Here is a 23279-nt window from a genome sequence, read left to right on the forward strand (position 1 = left end):
ATATTTCTAAATCTTTATTCAGTCCAACAATGGTAGAAATCATAATAGTTAATGTGGGAGTAGTGGGTTTCCTTGCTTCTCTCTTGTGGTCCCATCTCAGTCTCACAATGAAATTGATGTAAAACAGATTATCAGGAGAATGGTATGTGCAAACTTAATATGTTTTAGATGTCACAAACACCCTCATAAAGAATCAAAGGCCTTTAAAATGGTGTAACTCACCTGCCTTTGTATTAGGTTGAACAAAGACAGGTAATTTTCAACAAGTAACTAAATTATGTGGAGAAGCTAAAGGGAGATAGAAAGTATTTGAACAAGTCAAGCTTTCTCAGCTATGACTCTTCATTGAAGAATGTTTCTTGTCTTCAACAAGAGGAAGGACAGCTTTTGCCTGGGAGTTTTAATCTCCTGCTTTCAAGAAGAAAGGAGGAGATTCATGTGCCCACCTCAGGTCTGTTGTTTTTCAAGTACCCTTAGCTCAAAGTAATCCTTGTGTCAGAGTGGCATGTTTGGAGGTGGCACATTCTGGTACTGTTCATAAGTGACATTTTGTTAGCATTTAACTTATAGCAGAACACAGACACACTCTCTTCCATGCTTATCCACAGAATGTGACTACACTGATATTTTGTGGATTTTTCCTTTACTTAGAGTGCATATAGAAACTCTCTCTTTATGAGTCTTCACAGTAACTCATTATGAACATGGAGAATTTCTTACTCAATGGAAACTGCAGCTGATTTCTTCATTGTCTGGTCTGTTTCAAAGCTTAACTTTGCCCATTTTGTTTTCGCAAAGCTATATTTGTTATGCATGTATAGGACAAAGCAATTATTTAGCATCCTTACACATGCTTGGATAAAAAAATATGTCTTCATATTTTGTCAAAAATGTAAAGGTTGAGCTGGGCAGCAGTGGCACACGCCTTTAATCTCAGCACTCAGGAGGCAGAGCCAGGCAGATCTCTGTAAGTTTGAGGCCAGCCTGGTCTACAGAGCGAGATCCAGGACAGGCACCAAAACTACACAGAGAAACACTGTCTTAAAAAACAAAAATAAAAATAAAAATTGAAGATTGTGGTCTCTAATAAAAAAGTTTCCTCCATATATTGTAAGGATTGGCGTTATTGCCACTAAATACGCTGCCACAAGGACTTAACTTTGGTGAAAAGTGTAAGAGCTGGCTTTAATAAATATGTGTAATTATGGGAGAAATTTTAACACAGCATTCCTTATTTTTCTCTAATCATACTAAAGATGATTTTCTAAAAAAAAAATCCTAAGGCCTATATTTCTTTGACCAATAAGAGTACAAGCCATGTGATTGGCCAAGTCCATAATAAATGTGATTTAACTTTAATGAGTTTCAATTCATTCTTGTAGTGATTTTGAAATGAAGTATTAATTGTGTTGTTTTCTCTCAGCTGTATGTATGTTAAGGTACTGATAGTCCTAAAGTTTGAGGGGTTTGGTATTTTGTTCATCATTAGACTGAAGCTGATGAAATGCTGTTAATGCAATTATTATGACTGCCAATCAGTTGATTTCTCTTTGCTTTCTTACTGAAGAAAGAAAAGAGGGCCTGGAAGGATGGCTCGTGAGCAAAGGCTTGTTATGTATGCACAATGACCTGAATTTGATCCCCAGAACTCATGAAAAGCAAGGCATGGTGGAATGTGCCTGTAGTCCCAGCACTGAAAAGGAGGACACCAGAGGATGAGACTCATTGGCCAGGCAGTCTATGCTAACTGCTGAGCTCCAAGTTCAGTAAGGGACTCTGGCTCAAAAATATTAGTTGTACACAGCTTGAAGACGACAATAGACACATATACACACACGCACAGACCAAGGCATACATAATTAACAGGTATGCACACATGACTATGCACACACACACACAAATTTTTAAAATGGAAAAGACAATAATAAAATTGTGAGTTGGGTACTGGAAATTCCGTAGTGTCTGCAGTGTGTCCTGTGGATTATACAGCTCTTGTGGCTCCTTTTTCTGCCTTACGCTTAATAACGATGCTTTGAATCACTGAACTGTGATTATAAAGACACCCACAAAAGAACATCAGATGTGGATGTGTCCTCTTTTTAGAGTGGAAGAGAATAAGAACTACATGTGAAGGATAATCTCACTGGGTTTATTACAATAAGAAACCGCATCACATAAAACTGACAAACATGTATGTATCTCTCAATGCCATTTGGTTTATACCAATATTTTAGGTGAAATCTATTTGTTAATTATAATAGAAATAATAATTTAAGTAAAAACAAAATTATTTTGAAATCTAGTTAAAAAAAAAAAAAAAAAAAGCCGGGCGGTGGTGGCGCACGCCTTTAATCCCAGCACTCGGGAGGCAGAGGCAGGCGAATCTCTGTGAGTTCGAGGCCAGCCTGGGCTACCAATTGAGTTCCAGGAAAGGCACAAAGCTACACAGAGAAACCCTGTCTCAAAAAACCAAAAAAAAAAATTATTTTGAAATCTAGTTATTCTACCCTATTTATGGATAGAACATACTTATGCAAACCTACTTTTGATTTATGGGTTTAAAAAAGCTGCTAATTTCCATTCAGGGAACTAATACTATTTCTATTTTCCAAAATTAAGTGAAATACCTCTTCTAGAATTAAAAAAAAAATCCTCACATCATACACTGATCTATTTGTGTTTTCCTGAGTTTTAATATGTGCGTTTTTGCTTTTAGAATTGTGCTCTTTGATTCTGCTCCAATAGCATCCCCCATTGGGAAACTTCTTAGTGAGTTCCCAAAACAAAGCAAAACAAGAAAGCACAAAACAGTGAAATAAATTCCATACAATCCTTATAGGTCTAAGCTATGATGCTTGAGTATAGAAATTTGTTTTATTTGATTATTTGACTGGTCTATTCAGACTGAGTATTTCTATGTACCCCAGGCTGGCCATGACCCCACAATCCTCCTGCTTTGTCTTCCAAAGGGCTGGAATTCCAGGTACACACACCACATTTAGCCTGAGTGTAGAGATTTCTGAATGCCTTTTCTACTGACCATTGACTATATGATTCATCTGTTAATCATTTTAACTTTTTTATTCTAAACATTAAATGCTGATCTTAACTCTTAGCACTGTACTTTTAAAAAGATAGTCTTGAGAACTACATTTTCTGTTAAAATTCTCACTGGAGAGGTTTGCTTACCTATCAGTGTATTTAAAGATTATACAGAGAGGGTGAGTGAACTTCATGTTTCCATATGCATTCTTTATTCATTTCTCCCATTGAATTAGGTAATGTACTTTTTCCTTGACATTGACAGCTTACCTGATGGAGTCAGGGTTGCCTGGGATGCTTCCCTTGTGTGTAGAATGAACCAAAACTTTCCATCTGTATTTGGCTTCCACTCAACTTCACTGTACCTGTTACTGCTTCTCACATACTTCATGTCTTTGGATAGTAATCAGCCTTGTTATAGATTGTGCTTGGTTTGATTCCTCTGTAGCCAATGGGTAATCCATTACAGGAGGTACAGTTAGCTGACTATAACTAGATTCTGGTTATACCAATTTAAAGTTCCCCCTGTGTTCCTATGTTCAAGGAAACATTCTACTATAATCTACCAAAGAAGACTCAAGAAAACTAAAGTCTAATCCTGACATTTTTGGGTTTTGCTGTTTTATTTCTTCCTGTGTACTTCTTATCACTGTCATTTGCCTCTTTGATTGGTTTTGCTGAAACTGTGTAGGATAGAAGTAGAACTGACTGATATTATGAATGAAAGGTTAATAGTGGCTTATTAATATAAACATATTAACAATAAGCTGCAGCAATAAAGAAAATCACAACAGGAAGAGAAATCATAATAACTTCTGGTCCAACATCCTCCTTCAGTTTCTTGAGGAAGACGTCATTGAAAGAAACTGGGGCACTCTTGTACCAACACAGGTCATAAAATCAAACAAAAGGAGGTAGTGTGGGTTATGAACTCTCATTTCCCCAACTGGACAAATTTCTATTTCCGCATGATTAAAAAGAAGAGACCTCTTCTCTAAATCAATTGTAAATAAGTGATTGATACAATGAGCATATTCACACAAAATTAAAATGTTAATAAGCAACCTGAGCAAATTAACGTAGATCTATAATTAAATGACATGATTTAGCCATAGGGTAAATTTTATGTTCATGAAAGTATGCTTATAAACTATTTTAATGATATAATCAGTATTGATAATATTGAGTGGGTATATAAACACAAGGAAGTGATTATACAGCATTATATTGTCTCCAGTGTTAGGCCAATGTTTGATTTTTTTTCAAACCATTGTAATTGCCCACATTTTAATGTTGTTGAAAAAATTTTTACGACATCTATAATTATAAACATATATTTGTTTCAAAGCTAGTTTAAAGATGATTGAATGTAAATGACATGTAAGATGTAATCTATCTCTTTGTTCTATAAAAATGCTTTATAATTCTGTGACCAGATGGAAAAATATCAGATGTGCTTGGGTGTGAAAACTTTTGATTATGGTTAACAGCATCACTATGAAGTACCTTTATGCTAAACCTCTGGGATAATTTACTCAATAACAGAAAATATCTTCTTACATATGGACTCCAATTTATTGCTGCAGCTTGGATTCCTAGTGTGAGACATAACTTTCATAAGTTTCTTTTAAAATTATAATTGGAAAAATTCAGAGTATATGACTACTTGATTTTATTGAATTGTGTAAAAAAGATATCAGATGTAGGTTTATGATTACTTGGAATATTTTCCAAGCATTTCTCATAGTATCTCTAGCAGTGAAATTAGGATCTTCCCTTGGTCACCCCTACTATTAGATGGCATTAATACATTTTCTAAAACAGTTATGTCCTTCTTCTATCAGCACCCAGAAGTAACTGTTCACTACAAGTGTTGATTTGCGCTCTTCTGACTAATAGTGCGGCACATGAAAGGCAATGTGCCATGATGATGTGGACGTGTGCTTCACAGCTGTGACCTTTCCAGGAGTAATTTTTAACTACTTCAGGATAGCAAACTCTTCCATCAATTAAAATACATGGCGGACTTCTCTCTTATTATAAATGTGTATTTCAGTGCTCGTGTTTGAACGGTTTTCATCATTATTCATTCCTGTCAGTGAAAATACAACCCTGACTCTTCTGATGGCCTCCATTTAGCTTATGTTTTTTCTATCTCTGAAGTTTTTCTAACATTTTTATCTTGCTCTAAGTCATGAGCCTCTGAGATAGTTTCATTTTGTGCTGCATGGTGATTTTTCATAAGGAAATATGTCATAGTAGAAATTCCAACATCTACAGAGAAATCAAAACTGAGTAGTTTAGTATCTAAAATAAATAATTTGTTTGGACTGTATTGATCAAAAGATGTTAGAAAAAAACTTTGATTTTTAAACATTTCAAAGTCAAGGCGTTCTTTCTAATATGTATAAATGCAGTTTAATTTTTAGGTTTGTCATCACAGTGTCACCTTGTGAACAATTTCTGTGTAGAGACCATGAAGTAGAATAGAACAATTTCGATACAGAAATTATTATGATAGAGTGTCTCTACCTGAGAAAGGAAACTACAACTTACATGGAATATGAATTCTTTTCTGTTCCAAGTCATTTGGAAAAGAGCCAATCAAAACTCTTATTTCATCGATACATAATTAAACAAAGCACTGGTTCCCCTGGAACATTTTTGAAGAAACTATGCCTAATAGGTGATGATAATTGTAGCAGTAAGTGAACACTAGGAATACTAATGATTAAAAAAATTCCTGATAGTACAAGAGAGATGATATATAACTAAGTAAGGCAAACCACAATTAAAATTCCATAAGATTCCTTGTAAAGTCAATGAAATTCAAAGTTTTTCACTTTAGAAAGTAGAAGAAAAATAAAGTTTATGTTCCCGTATTATTTAAAGCCCTTCACTTAAGCTATGAGGACACATTGTTTAGCATCTTCTGCTTGTAACTGTTCTTTTTAACCTGTGGGTTCTCTCAGTAGAGTAGATGAAGAGAAGCAAGTTTTATACAGTGGCGAGATGCTTGTAGGTAACATGTGGAAAGTGAACATTCTTGAAAGTTAGCAGGTTATACCTGTTTTAAAATTTCCCCATATTATGTAATTTTTATTTCTAAAAAGTAGACTATGTGAGCAAGGCAGCCGGAACAACATCTAGGAGTTGGAGTAAGGATAGAGGGAAGGCAGTTTTGTTATTGTGGAGACAGTATGTCAAAGAAGGAATTGGGATGCAGTTTGGAAAAATATTCAAAACATTCAGAGATTTTTAAGAGCAGAGATTCAAATCATGGCCAGCAGGGAACATCCTGAGTTTGTCTTTTGTCACTGTCACCAAGTGTAAGTAGAACTCAGATGCAAAGGAGCAGGGAAAAGGGTGGCAGATACCTCAATTGCCAAGACATATCCTGCCTTTGAGGAAAGATGGGATCACAGGCACAATCACACAGTAACCGTTGTGACATGTAGTCCAAGTTGGGGTCAGGACATGCATCTCAGAAAAGCAGTGCATTTAATTACAATAACCCATAACAACCTGTGAAATCTCCTATGAGAGTTTGATTGGATACAATGTTCTGAAATCAGTACAAATGCTAACTATTTGGTAGAATCTTGTATTACATAAGGCACTGAGGGTGTTCTATGTTTTGTGAATAAAGTGGTTTATGTTTTGCTTATACAATACAGAATACTTTTGTGGATTTACTTAGAAGAATGAATTGACATTTTATTATCACTGAAGTGTCACATTTTCCTTATGTAACTTCTCTGAAGCTCTTAGAGTAGCTTTTATTTACAATCAGCCATTTTTAAATAAAGAAAAGATCATTAGAATGTGTTGACAGGATCCATGTAAAGTGTTCTGTTCACACATCTGAAGAATATTGCTTACTCTTTAGTTGGCTGTATTTTGTTCTTGTTTTATAATACATGCTTGTTTAGTAAAAACTTTTTGTTTGCAATAAAAATACATTCTGTATTTGTAGAATAAATAGTGATAACTTGACATCATAGGGCCCCGCCCTGGTGATTTCCATGTCATTCTTCCCATAATCCCCTTTCAAGGATTGGAAGCTAGCAACCCCATGTACTCTTTAGGGGTATTTTTTACTGGACTGATGTACTCACAGGCATGCATTTCATAAAAACATAAAAATCAATTAAAGGAGATGTCATTATAATGGAAATATCTGTATGAACAAAGATAGCTAAGTCTCAGAAGATAGGCCACCTCTGGGGTTGTGTTCAAAATCAAGTAATCCCCATGTCGCAACAAGAAACAGAGCATCCCTCAGGATTTGCTTCAGTATTGGTTAGATATTTTTGTTTATATAATTACAACATTAAAAAATGGCTTTTAATGAGAGCATAAATGCACAATATAGAACTGAAATAGTATCCCTCCCCCCAAAATAAGAGCAAGCTAGGCTTCTGTTTCTAATGAATCAAATTTTATGATTTATCTTAATTATCCTGCTATCATAGAAATAATTTTCCACATGATTTCATTTTCAGATAGGAGGATGTCTGCAGAATTGTTATTAGACTTCACCACTGTGGCAGACAGTGCTCCTTCGGACTGTTTGGTTATGGGATTAAGCATGTTTCTTTTTGTGAGGACTGTCTATTTAAAGATAGTGGGTCAAGAGTCAAGATTTGGTGAAAAAGATGCAGGGTTATTAATTTAGTAATTTTATAAGTGCTTAGAATTTTGTGAAAATGTGGGGTTTGTGCCTTTGTCAGATTTCTAAGATATAATTGGTGTCTGTATAACTGAGTCGACATAGAGAACAGAGAATGAAAAGGCCCTAAGAGGAGAGGCAGCTGCTGAATGCCCTGGGATTTAAGATTTGAGACTGAAGTGTCTCATTTAACTGGGTATTTAGTTAGTTTCTGCTAAACTGTGTCTCTGCCTTCATAAAGACCAAACTATGTAAACATTTCTCTTTTGATTCAGATTCTGAGAGATAGTTGTCCTACATGGAGAATGAGTTGTGGTCGTCATGTATTAAACATGTAATTAAGCCATTTTATTAAGCAAGCAAAAAAGAACAAATTGCAAGTAGCAGTTAGACAGTAAAACATCACCAGATATGAAGCTCACAGCACCCCATAGAAAGTGACCAGGGAAAGCTGGCATGAGACTTTTGGGCAGCCCGGAGAAGAGCAATTCTCTCCAAGGTGAGCTCCCGGCTTCTCCTCCCCACTGTAAGCATGCTTATGCCTTAGGATAGAGAAGTAGTAGCAACACATAATGGAAATAGTTTACATTTTGCTGTTATGGTTTTAATACTCTCGGCTGTTTATTATTTTTGTTTTTCCTTGTCCCAGTATGAGGGGTCCAGCCTGCCACCAGGCAGGGAGTTTTGGAAGAGACTTGAAATAAACATGCTCAAGTCTGGCCCATCTTTTTTCTCGGAGTCACTCTGAACCGCACAAACAACACATGACAATTTTCTCATACAATTTATATGAAAATACCTTTCTCTAGACATTTTTAGTTTTTCCAAACTTATTAGGTAGTCTTTTGGAAAGAGCATTCTGTGTCCCTATCCCAGTGGTTATATGTGCAAAGATGACTTAAAAGAGAAACACAGGGTCAGTCTGACTTTAAGTAATTTTGGCGATTCTCTTCTGTACAATGGAGACTTGTGTGCAGCCTACCATGAATCAAAGTAACCATCCTTCTAGACATTACTCATAAGCAGACCCATGGGCATTTGTAGCTTAACAAAGATTGTCTGGCTTAGTGAGTCAAACACGTGAAATGCAGCTTGTTACTGTGGTGGTCAGTGTCAGCTCCATGAGGTGCCTTTCTTGATGGAGCAGCACGGACCCATGTCTTCTTCACCAAACACATGTGACTCTTGTAATGTGACCCTTGTATGATTTTGTTCTCATTCACCATCCCATCTCTACAATACTCCTGTCTGAAAAATACTCTGCTGATATCATTAGGTTTCTTAAGACAGTGTCATCAACATACGTCTTTATTTTTAGAAGCTTCCCCTTTTAAGTCAAAACAAGGTAGGAAAGCCTATGCCGGACTCTCCTGCTTGACTTTATGCTAAATGTCATTGCTGGTACAAACAAGATAAGAAAGAAGACAAGGTGTAGGCATAGAAAAGAGGATTCCAAACTGTTATTTTTCATTAATACTTAAAGCAAAAAAGAAATTTGCAAAACTCTTGACAGTTACATGAGTTTATTACTATAATAGCTATTTTATATGATCAAGCTTGTCCAGAAACTATTAACAAGTAGGAGCATATTTTAAGGTGTTCTCATTTAAAATGGCAATCAAAAGAGGACATTCAGCTGAGGGCTAAGGGCAGAACAAACAGTTCAAAGGAACTAGCCTGAACTATTTAGTATGGTGTTAAAAATAGTTTTAAGTTCATCTTTCTTCTCATCTATGCTTGTCTGGGCCAGTTCGCCATTAGGTTTTGACTCTCTGTATTCTAGCTTATGCTGCCATTGCCTCTTCTGGCATCAACTTCTTCCTGTTCCCTCTCCCTAGAAAATCATTTCCCAGCTCCTCTAACATAAACTTTGCTTGTGCCAAGATCTGCTGCCTTTCATGGAATTTGTGATGTAATCAGAGAGTGATTTCAGGTGTGTAGAGAAGATTGTGAGCTTTGTCAAAGTAGGGACAGAGATAACTCATCCTGTATCCCTCCTGGGAAACACCACTGAACAGCTGTTTTAGCACCCAGTGAATGACCAGTATGTAAGAAATAAATGTTCTTCTACAGTGGATTTCAGCTAACCATGACCCTGTGGTAAGATCTAGCCCGTGCCTGTGTCTGTAAAAGTGACGGTGATAATAATTGTGAATAAATAAAGTCCTAGTGAAAGGCAGCTACACTCTGCTCTCCATTAGAAATGCCGAGTTAAACACATGTATCAAAGACATATGGCCTACAACTGCGAGAAAAACTTCGTCAGTCCCCAGTTGTGCAAAGAGAGAACTTTAGAAAGATGAGTTAAAGACTGATTGATTATGTTTGCCCCAGAATTTGAGGGTTAGAAATTCGAGCATGTGTAGAAGGCCCTGAGAAGCCATTTACATTTTTGAACAGGACAATAATGAGTTAGAAGAGGCATCCTTAGCAAGACTGATTTGGGAAAATTATGAATGAAAGATTAGATTGGAAGTAGGCTCTAGGTAGAGAGTGCAATTACTTGATGATAGTATTAGTTCAAGTGGGAGATGATTAGGCCCTAGACGAAGGTGGCAGTCATATGAAAAAGTACATTGATGTGAGAGTCCTTGGGCACCAAACTCTGATTGACTGTGTGTTAGATTCTGCTGCCTGGAATTAAACTCACTGCCTCTGTTAGAGTTCACCAGCTTCAACACTGGATTCCCATACCTCATAGGCCAAATGTTAAAGTTCAACACAATAAGAAATCATTATATTTCTGTTGTCATTTTTGTGGGAAAGACCAAAAGTCAAATTGACAGAGTAAGTTGTCCAGGACTTTGTAGTTTGCTGATTGATTCAACTCCTATACAGTTATTTTACATTAGAGTTTCTTTCCTCCTTACATTGGTGTCCATGTCAGTAGGTGATGACCCACGTTTTACAGTCTCCTTACACTGGTGTCCATGTCAGTAGGTGAAGACCCACGTTTTACAGGCTCCTTACACTGGTGTCCATGTCAGTAGATGAAGACCCACATTTTACAGTCTGCTTACACCGTGTCCATATCAGTAGATGAAGACCCACATTTTACAGGCTCCTTACACTGGTGTCCATGTCAGTAGATGAAGACCCACATTTTACAGTCTCCTTACACTGGTGTCCATGTCAGTAGATGAAGACCCACATTTTACAGGCTCCTTACACTGGTGTCCATGTCAGTAGATGAAGACCCACATTTTACAGTCTCCTTACACCGTGTCCATATCAGTAGATGAAGACCCACATTTTACAGTCTCCTTACACTGGTGTCCATGTCAGTAGGTGATGACCCTGCCATTTTACAGTCTGCTTCTGCTCTTTCTCTCAAACTCTCGAGTTTTTGAAAAGAGGTACGTGCTCTCTAGAATGTAAGGGATCATGACAAGGAAAATATTATAGAAAAGTAAGTATTTTAATAGTTTAAACTGGCCAATCAAAAACTTGCTTCTAAATTGTCTTTCCTATTATTGTTCTTTTAAAATTAATGTTTAAAATTCTTGTGCCAGATATGGTGGCAGCTTTAGGGAGGCTGAGGCAGGAGGATCAGACTTAGAAGGCTGTTCTGTATGATCTACATGAGACCCTAACTTACAGAAAAGCAAATAACCAAATATATAAGTAAATAAATTTCTTACATGTATTTTATAATTAAAATATTTTTTGAAAAGAAATAAATTAGTCTTGCTGAAGGAATAATGTGAAATGTTTATATTAATCTCAGTTAACTCAAGTCTCCTTTTTATATACAATTACTATATGAAAGTAAGTATATCATTGAAATTAACATGTAATCAGTGAGGAAAGGGGGACATTTTTAAGGCTTTATCAAGTTATGGCATATTGGAGTTAGTTTTGATAACTAGATCTGATTTGCATAAGACTAATATTGATTTACTAGAATCTACCTTATTCTAATACCTCTATTAGGCTATTCTTTTTGCCTCCAGTGATTTTATTTATAGAGAACAGTTTTGACCAAAGCATCTTCAAGGCCGCTAACATCCTCTCATGGTGAAGTGCACCTGTCTGTCCATCTGCCTAATGCTTGCTGGGACTTGCAGGCAAATGAAACATTCCTCTCCAATTAGCCAGGATCATATTTAGGTTGTTCATACAAATTACATTTCACTTAAAAAATGACTAATGAGATCCTAAATTATGTCATCTTTCACGTCATTGTGGAATTATGGAGACACAGGTTAAATAGAACTTCTAATTATAAAATATTTTCTTCCAGAGACTTTGAAAACAAACTTGATTGTTTTTGTTTGAACATTAAAACAAGATAAAAACAAAACTCCAAACCAGGTATTTTCTCAGTTTTTCAAACAAAGAAAACTTATTTACAAAATAGGGGATGGGAGTTAATAACAAGTTAATAATGTATAACTAAAGGCTGGTTTCATTGATATGATGCTTCTATATTTAATGCATTACCCAGCCCTGACTAGCAACTAATAGAGCACAATGAGCAAGGCCCGACGAGAGGTTGCTTGTTAGTGTAGGTGATACGTAACGAGCTTTTGTCCACATGAACTATGCTGTTCACTTGTCAGTTTTCTTCGTGTACTCTCCGTTAAGTGCTGTATATTTTGTGAAGAACTTTAGGCACGTTTTTAAAAATAAGTTCTGATTTGATTTTATTGTTGTCACATAGCACTTCTGTGTTTTAGTTAATAAGATACACCTTGCTTTTAATGGAAGTAATTTTCCCTTGGATGAAAGAACATTATGCTGTTAATTATTTGATTGCAGGAAGGCCTTCCTACATATTTTATGCATTTTATATTGGAACTTTGTATTAGTGTCTTATGCTTCTCCCCCATTAGAAACCTATCAACTCCTCATTCTTTTGTGGTCCATTATGCATAGTATTTGTTGTTCCTTTCCTTAAATTTAGCACTTGGCCGTGTATAAGACTCTGAACAAGATGTTCCTGTCTTCTGATGAGAATTTAAATAGGACATTGCTGTTTGTGAAAACATTACCCTAAATTTATAGGTCATTGCTTATGTTTAGGGTGACCAACCTCTTTAGAAAGTTGCTTTCTAAATTCTCTGTTTTAAATCCTGGAAGCCTCACAAATAGTCACAGTGATGAGCAGCATGATGGCCTGTATTACTGTATCTGCTCAAACATGGCAACCCCACTTAAAAGTAAATCAACTAAAAACATCACGAATTCTGCAGAAAAGAACCATTTGCAGATGCACAATAAATATTCTATGTGTATATATATATATATATGTATATATTATCCTATACATTTTTCATAGTCAATAGTATATAAAAAGAGCCTAGAGTAAATTACAGTGCCTTCAAAGATAATCATATGTTCTATGTCTCTAGTCCTTGATTTATTTTACCTCACAGCATTAGCCATTATCCACCATTCAAAATTGGGGGCGTAGGTGGAAGAAAGGGAACGTCTGTCTTGTAAGTGTTAGGGTACTGTGGCCCTCTATCTCCTGCTCAGCATCACCACACACATGAAGGTAACAAGGCGGTAAGCCTAACAAGCAGGGAAGGAGACCACTGTGTCCTGTCAGCTCCTCCGGTTGATTCTCCGAGACATTAAGCAGTGCTGTAAGCGTGTTTGTGAGGAGCTGGAGACATGATGGCTCAGCAGTTCAGAGCACATGTTGCTCTTGTAAAGGAGCTGGGTTTGGTTCCCAGCACCACATGCTGGCTCCCAGTCACCCATAACTCCAGTTCCAGGGGGACCCTATGCTCTCTTCCGGCCTCCTCAGGCACTAGACATATATGTGTACATACATACATATAGGAAAAATCCTCATGCAACTAAAATAAATCTTTAAAAAGGTGTACTGAACTCTGAGAGCTATTACAGTAACACCAAAGTTCACCTCTACCAGATGCCCATCTCTTCAGTCACAGGTCTGCTCAAGCTTCAAAGTGGGACAGTCTAATCCTATTTTCAAGGCTATGGACAACTTCTCAGTGTTATATACCACAGATTGAGTCACAGGAAAGAGAATGATCAGACCAATCCAAGAAGTTTGTCCAAGTCAGTGGATAGTCCTAGACTGATTAACTGTGACCAATGGGACAGGGTCTGATTGGCAATTGACTAAATTGACCTAGTCTGGGTCAGTTGTCTCTGCTTGAATAAGCAATTATCAAAGAATTGTGTCCCATGTTTACCATGGTTTGAGCAGCTAGCTTCCTTTAAAACGTCCAAGTATGTCCTGAGGAAAATGTTGTGTAAAAGTTGTTGCAGCTCCCTTGAAAGTCCCTGGTAGCTGTTGTTCACAACCACCACTGGTGCCTGTGTGAGAAAATGAATATATAACACTATGATGTAATCAAAGTTAAAAAGTATGCATGACATGACATGAGTAGCTGGAACACTGACATTCATAGTAGTGGTCACCTTCAGGAAAAGCATTAGGCTTCAGTGACTAAAGAAAAGATAAGATTGAGAACGTTGACAAGTAGAAAAGTAGAGATAAGGCAGGAGAGAAAGACAGAGACAATTTTGGCAGAACATGAATCTGGTTGTCAGCAGTGAAGTAGAAATTCCAACACAAGTAACAAATTCTAAGGCTTCTCTCTCTCCCCCTCCTCCCTATAAACCTTCAGTTTTCTAGGAATCACACCAGAAACCTCATCCTTTGGCAAAGAACTGCACTAAACACCTTGTACAAACCTAGAGGCCATGGTTTCACCTTTCAGATTATAGTTCCACCCACAGCATTTCCAGATGTGCCTCACTTATCTTTCTCATCAAAAGAAATAAAAAAGGGGAACAAGGCTCTTAGCAACGGTTTCAGATGGAACTTGAGAGCCACTAAAATGGTATATATGGCTTGTGCTATGACAATTGCAACTTTTTCTTGAACTCGTACCCACACTTCAGTCTGCCTAACTTTCTGTGTGACTGACTCCTTCTTAGAAAAGCCCATACTCATGCTCTTTAGTGAGTCTTTCTTTTCCTGAGTCTCTCTTTCCCCTAACTCTTATGCTATAAGTCTAAAATATCTTTAACAAAATCTCCACCTGTGCTGTATCACATCAAATAGGCCTGAAATTCTGTTCAGCATCAAAGCTATGAATTCAGGTTTAGCTTGAGTTGAGGTTCCTAGAAGCCCCTAGAACTCCTCAGGCTATTGAGGGTGGCAGTGTGGACCTGTGGCTCTGTCCCTTCATCACTGACGTGGAGGCCTGGGAGTATTAGTAACATGCACTGAATGACCTTCACAGACAACTGCTCTCCCTTGGTGGTATCTCAGTTACTGTTTTATTGTTGTGAAGAGACACCATGACCAAGGCAACTCATATTTTTAAAAGGCATTTAATTTGGGGCTTGCTTACAGTTTCAGAGGGTTAGTCCATTTAATCCATTATCTTAGTCCATTATCGTCATGACAGAGAGTATGACAGACCATGGGCAGGCATGATGTTGCAGCAGTAGCTGAGAGCTTTACATCCTGAAACATGGTCAACAGGCAGAGGGGTGGGGGTGGAGATGGGGGAGACTGGGTCTGGCATGGGTTTTTGAAACCGCAAAGCCCATCCCTAATGAGATACTTCCTCCAACAAGGCCACACCTACTCCAACAAGACCACAGCCCTGACAGTTCATCCACTGGGGACGAAATGTGGGGCCAGTCTGTCCTGTAAGGCTTCCTGTTCCTGGAACCCAGGGTGACAGCTGAGGGAGAACAATGCCTAGAGACTTTTAGGTGTTTGGCATGGGACATGAGAAAAAGTAGATGGTGAGATTCCTCAGTTACTCATGTTTATTTCAAGGGGGACATAGAAGGTGTTAGAAGAAGAAAAGAGGAAGTAACTCAATTATTTATATACTTTAAATATGATTGCATCATCCCCCTCCAATGTCTTCCATGTACCCAGTGCAATGATATGGCACGCAGGAGGCTTTGGCGGGTAGAGGCAAGGTGCCCGAGGCGGGTGAGGCAGCCACGCCTGCCATGCAGGCGGCAGCGACTGGGATGGCACGATGGACGTTACTCACACCCAGGCACATGTCCACCTGGAAAAGAGGTTTTTTGGGTATTTGAGGAGAAGGAGAGGAGAACGGAGAAAGAGGGTGCGCACTACCTCTAGCGAGAATGAGGGGGGAGCGAAGGGGGAGGTTTTTCCTCTTAAGGGGGCTTTAATGTAGGATGACATAGGGATGCTGGGCACGTCTCCAAGGGGCGTGTCAGAATACTAACGCCCTTGCTCTCCCTCCAATTAGTGGCCTATTTTCCTTTCATTGTAAATATGTGTAACTCTCTGAGTCTGAATGTGAGTGTGTATCCCGTTCAGTCCATATACTTGTAATGTGTATGATTTCAGGACTGACTACTTGGGATAACTAATTAAAGGGCTTTTCCCTGGGGGAGACCATTCCTCCCTCTCACAGCATTCCTTAGTTACCTGTAGTTCTTTGTCTAGGATAGAGGCCTCATGACTTTTGCCCCTTCCACATTAGCATGTCTGTTGGTGTTTTCCTTGTTCAGGTCATCTTTAGGCATCCATGTTGGTGAGACTTCCTGGGCTTATCTTCTCTGACATTTTTAGGAGATGGAATCTCACAGAAAGCATCCTGTCCTTCTGCCTCAGTTACTCTTATCTTGTGCCTTCAGCCTTGAAGGGGATTGGGATAGGTTAAGTGTCCTGGGTTTTTAGGAAGACACTCCCTGGATAGTTAACATGCCTAGGTACAGGGTTGAGCAGGTGACATACACAGTAAAGAGGGCAGATGTGAAATGAAGGTGAAGATGCCAGCTTTATCCTGGGTCTGTTGTCTGCTGGCCCTGAGTAGGGATCCAAGGCTTTTCAGCAAACCAGAGCAGTTTCTAAGTGCCTGCTGGACTAGCAGAGGAGATCCTAGCCTTTTCTCTTCTGGGGCTTTAAGAGCTGCTTTTTTTTTTTTTTAATCACCAATAACTAGGTAGATGTGTCTGAGGGCCTGCCGTTGGTGAAAAGCTGATCTTGTGAAGTAATTTAAAGAGCCAGTCAAGAATTATGGAGTGTGAAAGAGTCACTGTTCACCCTTATGAATTGCTGAGCTTTCAGAGCCCTGGAAGTTGGCCTTGGTCTTGGTGTAATATATCTAAAGTCAAAGCCAAGCATAAGGTTGAAAGCATGAGACCTCACCTCCTTCCAGAGTTTATGTGGGCCTTGTTTCACGTGGTGCCATCTCTGTGGAGAAATCAGCTGGAAATCTCACGGTGTGACTCACCCAAAGAACAGCACTGAGTTGTGTGGTTTCAGTTGGGAGCAGCGCCAGCAAAGATTAATGTATTCTGTTTTAAGACCAAGTGTGCCTTCCAGATTCTGCTCTCCACTTGCAACCTATGCACATTCAAATTCAGGGCAATTTAAATGACAAAGGGTGATTTGCGCTGTTTAACAAATGGGCGATGGGTATTAATCATGAGACTTTTGGCAGTTTTGCTGCGGGAGGACTGATAAGTTCCTCCAGGAGCTGCCTGTAAAAGCGCTGGTTTTGTAGACTTGGCTTGGGCTAGTCTTTGTTGAATAATTAATTATAACTCTTTACAGAAATTCCCTTTTGTCTCCAGAGCCAGTAATAAAATGGCAATCATGTAATGACACATTCTAAGATCTATGTACAGATGGATGCAATGTGAGTGCCAGACAGTATTTCCTGTATCTTTACCATTCTCTTGTGTGGCTTGTACCTGTGCATACGTCCCTCACTGAGAGCCATCTCCGAGTAAGACCTGTGACTCTTCTGAAGCTGTGGTGAGGTTTTCTTCACATCTTCTTCTTCTTTTTTTTTTTTTCCTTTTCTTTCATGTTTCTTAGGAGATAGGAGTTATTTGGTTCAGGCTTTGTCAGGGTTATGTTCATGTTGCCCAAGATGGTGATGTTTTCTAAGTGTTTGCCTTACTCTGCCTCCTAGCAATGTGTGATGCGGTTGACCACTTCCTTTTAAAAATAATTTGAGAACTTTCATTTCTCAGCTTCCTGGAACCCATATAACCACTCATTTCTCCTAAGCTTGTTCCACATTTCCATCCTCCCCTGAAAATACAAGCCTCTCAATACTGTCATGCCCAGCCCCCCCACCCCCATCTGTCCTGGCCTTCCATTGAAAGCCCTCATTGAGAAAATTGACTCTGTTTCTCTAAATGCTATTTTTGTGCATTTAGTGTTCAGATGTACAGCTTCAAAACTGATCATAGCTAGATGTTTACTAGGTACCTCCTACTTAATACTTCAGACACCTATTGTCTTGCCTCAAATTTCCCCATTTTAGTAAGACAGAATTTAGTAGGTCTCTTGAGGTCTCATTTTGTATCACTACCAAATGGAGCCCACTACAAAGGCTAAAAAGAACTTCTACCATGAATACTCTAACCTCTCTGTCTTTCTACTCATCCCAAATTCAACTCACCTTGTATCAGTATCATCTTAACTGCCTATAACCTCCCTGTCCATAGACCCAAGTTGAGCAGCTTCTATTGGGTCTCTTGCTTGCAAGAAACAGTTCTGTGGTTTCCTGTTACTATCAGAATTCCAAACACCCTCAACGTTTTCTCAGATTCACCTGACCTTGGCCTTCAGTCTTCCGAGCCCTCCCACCTTGGGAGCCCTGAAGTGTTCTACTTCTTCACCTATACCCCTTTGGTACTGTTGCTGACTGAATATAGCACAAGGTCTTTCACCTAGTGCTTCCTCCTGCTGGAATTCTCATCCTCAGATTCTCCCCTTATTAGAAACTATTGCTTTTAATTTTGTTTTCTATGTACGGGTGCTTTCCCTGCATGCGCATCTGTGTACCACTGTGTGCCTGATGCTCCATGGAGACCAGAAGGGGAGACTGTATCTCCTGGAGCTGGAGTTACAGATGGTTGTTAGTCACAAGTGAGTGTGGGAATTGAAACTGTTGTGCCCAGATCACAAGACTCCCAAGCAGGACCACCACAGAGCCGATATCTGATGCAAGAACACAGAGGTTTTTTAATAAAGCAAGTCCGGGGTTTGGTCCATATTCCAAACACTCGACATAGCGGGTGGAGGAAGATGGCCCAAGCACTCACTTGAAGGGGTTTATATAGGAAAGGTTTATGTGCAGAGAGTTACATATCTCGGGATTGGACGAGGGAGCTAGGGTAGGGGTAAGGTAGTTCTTTGAAATTACTGGTTGATCTATAAGCGTGAGGTTACTGATGGCTAACAGGATTCAGGGTATCTACAGAGACATAAATTTTTTACTCCCTATATCCTGCTTTTGCTGAGCCCAGGATGTATACATTCAGATTTATTGTTCCAGTCCTATTTTCCCATAAGTTCAATTTCTGGTCAATTGAATCCATTACTCCCCATATCCTGTTTTACCAAGTCCAGGATATATAGATTTATTGTGTCAGCCTTATCTTCCCATGAGTTCAACTTCTGGTCAGTTCTAAAACTGCTGGTCAGCAAATACCTTTAGAGGAGGGGGTGGGTGGGTGGAGGAAGGGGGCATCTCTCAAGATGGCTACTTATTTTTCCCTTTGAAACCCTGGTCACCTGGCAGAGCAGCCAATACTCTTAACCACTGAGCCATCTCTCCAGCCTCATCTTCCTCAGATCTTTCTGCGCCTCTCCTTATTTACTTTCAAGTTTTTTCTTTGCTTTTAGTCTAAAAAAAAAAGAAAGAAAGAAACATACCATACACACTCCTAATGTCTCCACCAACAATACCATTTTGTTTTCTTCATTGGTGTTACCACTATATTATTTCATTTTACAATTTTCTTATTTTCCAGCAGAAAATTAATTAATCATCATTGTATAAACTAACAACATGACTATTGAATGGCATGGGAAGGTTTTATTGTAGACATGGGAGAACAGCCAGAGGCGGCTGGAAGAGTCCAGAGCAGAGAGAGAAAGAAGTAGACTGACCATGGCCAGCAAATTGGACATGGCCAGGGCTGTCTGCAAAAGAGGGGAGAAGAGCAGGGAAGGGAGACTAGAGAGAGCATGCTGAGATGAGCAGGAGCTGGAGCAGGGCATAGAGAAATCAGAGAGATAGTGGCCAGGTTATAAGAAGGGTGAGTACCTGGGTGGAGGGAAGGGCCTGGAGGCTGGTGTGGGGACATTGAAATGCATAACAGCTCCAGGTGAGTAGGGACTCAGTGAGCCTGGAGGCTATCATGGACCTATGTGGATAGGTGCCACAGTTATATGTTAATTGTAGAGCTATGCATCCTTTTTGCTGGAGGTAAGGGAAATGACTCATTTTGGTAGCTGCAGAGCTGGCTTCACAAGTTCCTGAGGAATGCAGGCTTTTATCTGCTAGAAATCCTCCTAGGGTCTAGGTTGAGCTCATTGCTGGATATTTGGACTGCCTTTTGGAGTTTGGGGAATTGGAGATACCTTTGGACCCGGCAATCATGAGATTAGGGGCCTTGTCCTTTTGATTCACTGTTATAGAACACAGCCCCTGGTTCACAATAGACATTTAATACATCTTTGTTAAATTCTTCATCTGTGAGTTAGCTTAATACCACTAATTTTTCTTGTTTCAGAAATAAGAAGTCAGTAGCAAATGGAAAAAAAAGTGAAATTTGTTTACCATGGACATTATATTTTCCAGGAAGAAGTGGAGATGGATCCCACTCTAAAACAAATGGGGATTCAAATAGATAGGACAAAAAGAAACAGGGAGGGCTTTTTAGATGGAAGACAGGGCTTTTCCAATGGTCAGTAGAACAGGGCAGGCTAAAACCTGACAGAGAGGCAGAATGGAGATAAAAGTGGTAGGGATTTGAGGGGTCACTCAGAGTAATGGCTTTTTCATGTAGGCGACAATTGGACACAGGGACTGTCAGGATATCCACGGGATAGAAAAAGGCAGGGTCTCATCTCACAAAGGCTAACATGGAATCCAAGGGTTAAAACAGTGACGGGAGAAGAGCACAGCTCTGGGTAAATAGGAGGAAAGCTCCTTATTCTGTTCTCAAGCTCTCAACAGAATCCCTGGTGATCCACAGCTGAAATGGCTGGTGTGGCCCTGCCTCACAAGCTGCTGTTAGGACCACCCTCGGTGCTGGCTGAAAGACCTCCAGGATCCCTTGGAACACTGGGTTAGTGGAACTCTGTAGCTTGTGTACCTCAGTAAGTCTTCCCCAAAGGAAAACAATACGGTTCTCAGGCAGAAGCAAGTCATGACTTGGGGAACACAGACTCATGGGACCGTAATTTTATAAACCCATGGTACTTACACAGAGTTCAGTTATGCTAACTGCTTGAAAATGGGGGTGGGGTGTGTGAGCACATGAACATGCATGATTTTTTTTTAGACAGGGTAGAATTTCAAAGACTTTTTTTCCTAAAAGTTAGATACTCTCAATTTGGTTGACTTTATTTCTAAGTCATGCACTTATGAGTGTTATGGTTTTCTTTTTTAGGTGTGTGAGGATGTATCAACCTAATATATATATTTACGTGATTGCCAGTGGTAGGAATCTACAGAACCAGCTTTTTTATTAGTTAAATTTGTTCTTTGAAAATTTCATGCATATACACAATGTATTCTAATTGACCTCATCCCCACCTCCATTATTTCTCTCCCTCCTCTGGCCACTCTTCCTATTTCCTGCTATTCTCCTTCTCACATTCACTTCCTTTCGTGTGTGTGTGTGTGTGTGTGTGTGTGTGTGTGTGTGTGTGTGTGTCCTTCTGGGTTCAACCAAGACCATCTGTGTGGCTTGGGGATTGAAACTACCCATTGGCTCATGATGGGTACACACAACTGGAAGACAATGGCTCCCCTTCTCTCCAAGTCCATCAGTAGAGCCAAAGCTCAGCCTTAAGTGGTGGGGTTCCGTGCTCCCATCCCTATCCGTCTTCTGTGGAGAGGAACTTCTTGTTCAGACCCAGTGTGAATAATCACAGCTACTGTGCAGTGGTGATCGTATTAGCTGTGTCATGCCTGGAGGATCAACTTCCACCTCCCTTCTCTCTTCATCCCCTCTTCCGAAATGCTTCCAGAGCTTTAGAGAGGGTAGTATAAATGACTGTTTAGGGCTGAGAGCCCTCTTCCCTCACTTTTTCTGAACATCTTGGGCAACCATGAATCTGACATTGTTGTTCACTACAAAGAGAAGCTTCTCTGATTGAGGTTGAAAGTAGCCTTTGTCTTAATATATAAACATAGATATTTAGATGGCAGTCTGACAGTATATCTATTTGGCTAAACAGAAGTATTAATTTCACTCATATGGCCTATAACCACCCAGAGTGTATGTTTCTGACCAGACTTGTAGCAACAGAAAGGGAACCCTTCTGTGGAGTGGTTCAAATCCATTAGTGGGTTGGTTACTCTCCTGGTGGTCATGCTGATACTGCACATGTAAGTAAGTATATCTTGCCTGGCAGCTTGGTGGTGTAGGTCTTAGAGTTCATTGCTAGGTAAGTTTCTTGATGCCTTTTCTCCCTCAGCAGCCTGCATAGCACCTTCTAACACTTTGAAAGACAGCCAGCAGGGAAGTTTTTAACTCAACGTCAGCTGGAAAATCCAATGCTTTTCTTTCTTCATGCCTGTGTGTGTGGCATCCACGCATACATGTTAGTATATATGTTGGCACACATGAGTGTTTTTGTGTATGCATGTGAATATGAATGTGTAGAGGCATAGGCTTGATGTCTTCTTCCATCATTTCCATCCATGTGTTCTTCTGTCGCTCTCCACTGTGGTTTTTGAGGCGAGGATTCTCACTGATCCCAGAACTTACCCATTCAGCTGGTCCCTATAGCCACCTTGTTTGCTTCATGAGTTCTGGAATCACCTGAGGTCTCCACCCTGCCCTGCCTTTTCATGGGGTTTGAGAATCTAAATACTTGTTCTCATTCTGTGTGGCAAACATTTTATCCACTGAGCTTTCTTCTCAGCCCTAGAATCAGATTTTTAATTAGGATACTGAAAGGGAGAAAAGAAAGATTATGGCAGTTTTGTATTACTCTCAGAAGAAAATCTCAGTAGCCTTATCTACTGCCATTTCTGACCATATGCTTTTCCTGAAATCTGAGAACAGAAATCCTGCTTTATGTCACTTTTAGATATGACCAAGTCAAAGCTGAAGGACTATTTAGAAAGATGGCCACCATAGTGAAAATGATAGCATCCCTAGAGGGAAACATTCTTGCCTTAGGAAAGTTTACAGCGTTTTTTTCTAACAAAATATTGAAATAACTGAAGTCTTCCTTCTTTTCTTTCTTTCTTTTTTTTTGCCATTTTTATTTCAGAAAAGTTCTCCTCTTTTTCCAGAGCCTTATCTTTTCATTCAATTCAGGAGCTGCTAAACTTGGCTATTTTCCAGAACAAGAAATTGATTAGAAGGTAGAAAGAATAATGGAGACAAGCTAGGTGATTCAAGGGAAATTCTGTGTATAAAGGCACCAAATACAATGGTTAGTGGAGTGTTCTGCACATTGCAATTACTCATTTAAACACAGTGCCTGGAGGACGCTGTGTAAACAGAGCAGGCTGGCCAGATGCTGGGTTTTTTTTTTTTGTTTTTTTTTTTCTGTAGTTGGGGTTTTCTGAAGATGGAAATTGTCTTCGAATCT

General features: G+C 39.3%; 1 protein-coding gene across 3 annotated transcripts in view; it reads left to right on the plus strand.

Moving 5' to 3' along the window:
* The window catches only part of Immp2l (inner mitochondrial membrane peptidase subunit 2), an 862863-nt gene that overhangs the window by 642825 nt on the left and 196759 nt on the right, over positions 1-23279 (plus strand). The window lies entirely within an intron of this gene.

Source organism: Peromyscus leucopus, chromosome 14 (genome assembly GCF_004664715.2).
Source record: "Peromyscus leucopus breed LL Stock chromosome 14, UCI_PerLeu_2.1, whole genome shotgun sequence".
Classification (NCBI taxonomy): domain Eukaryota; kingdom Metazoa; phylum Chordata; class Mammalia; order Rodentia; family Cricetidae; genus Peromyscus; species Peromyscus leucopus.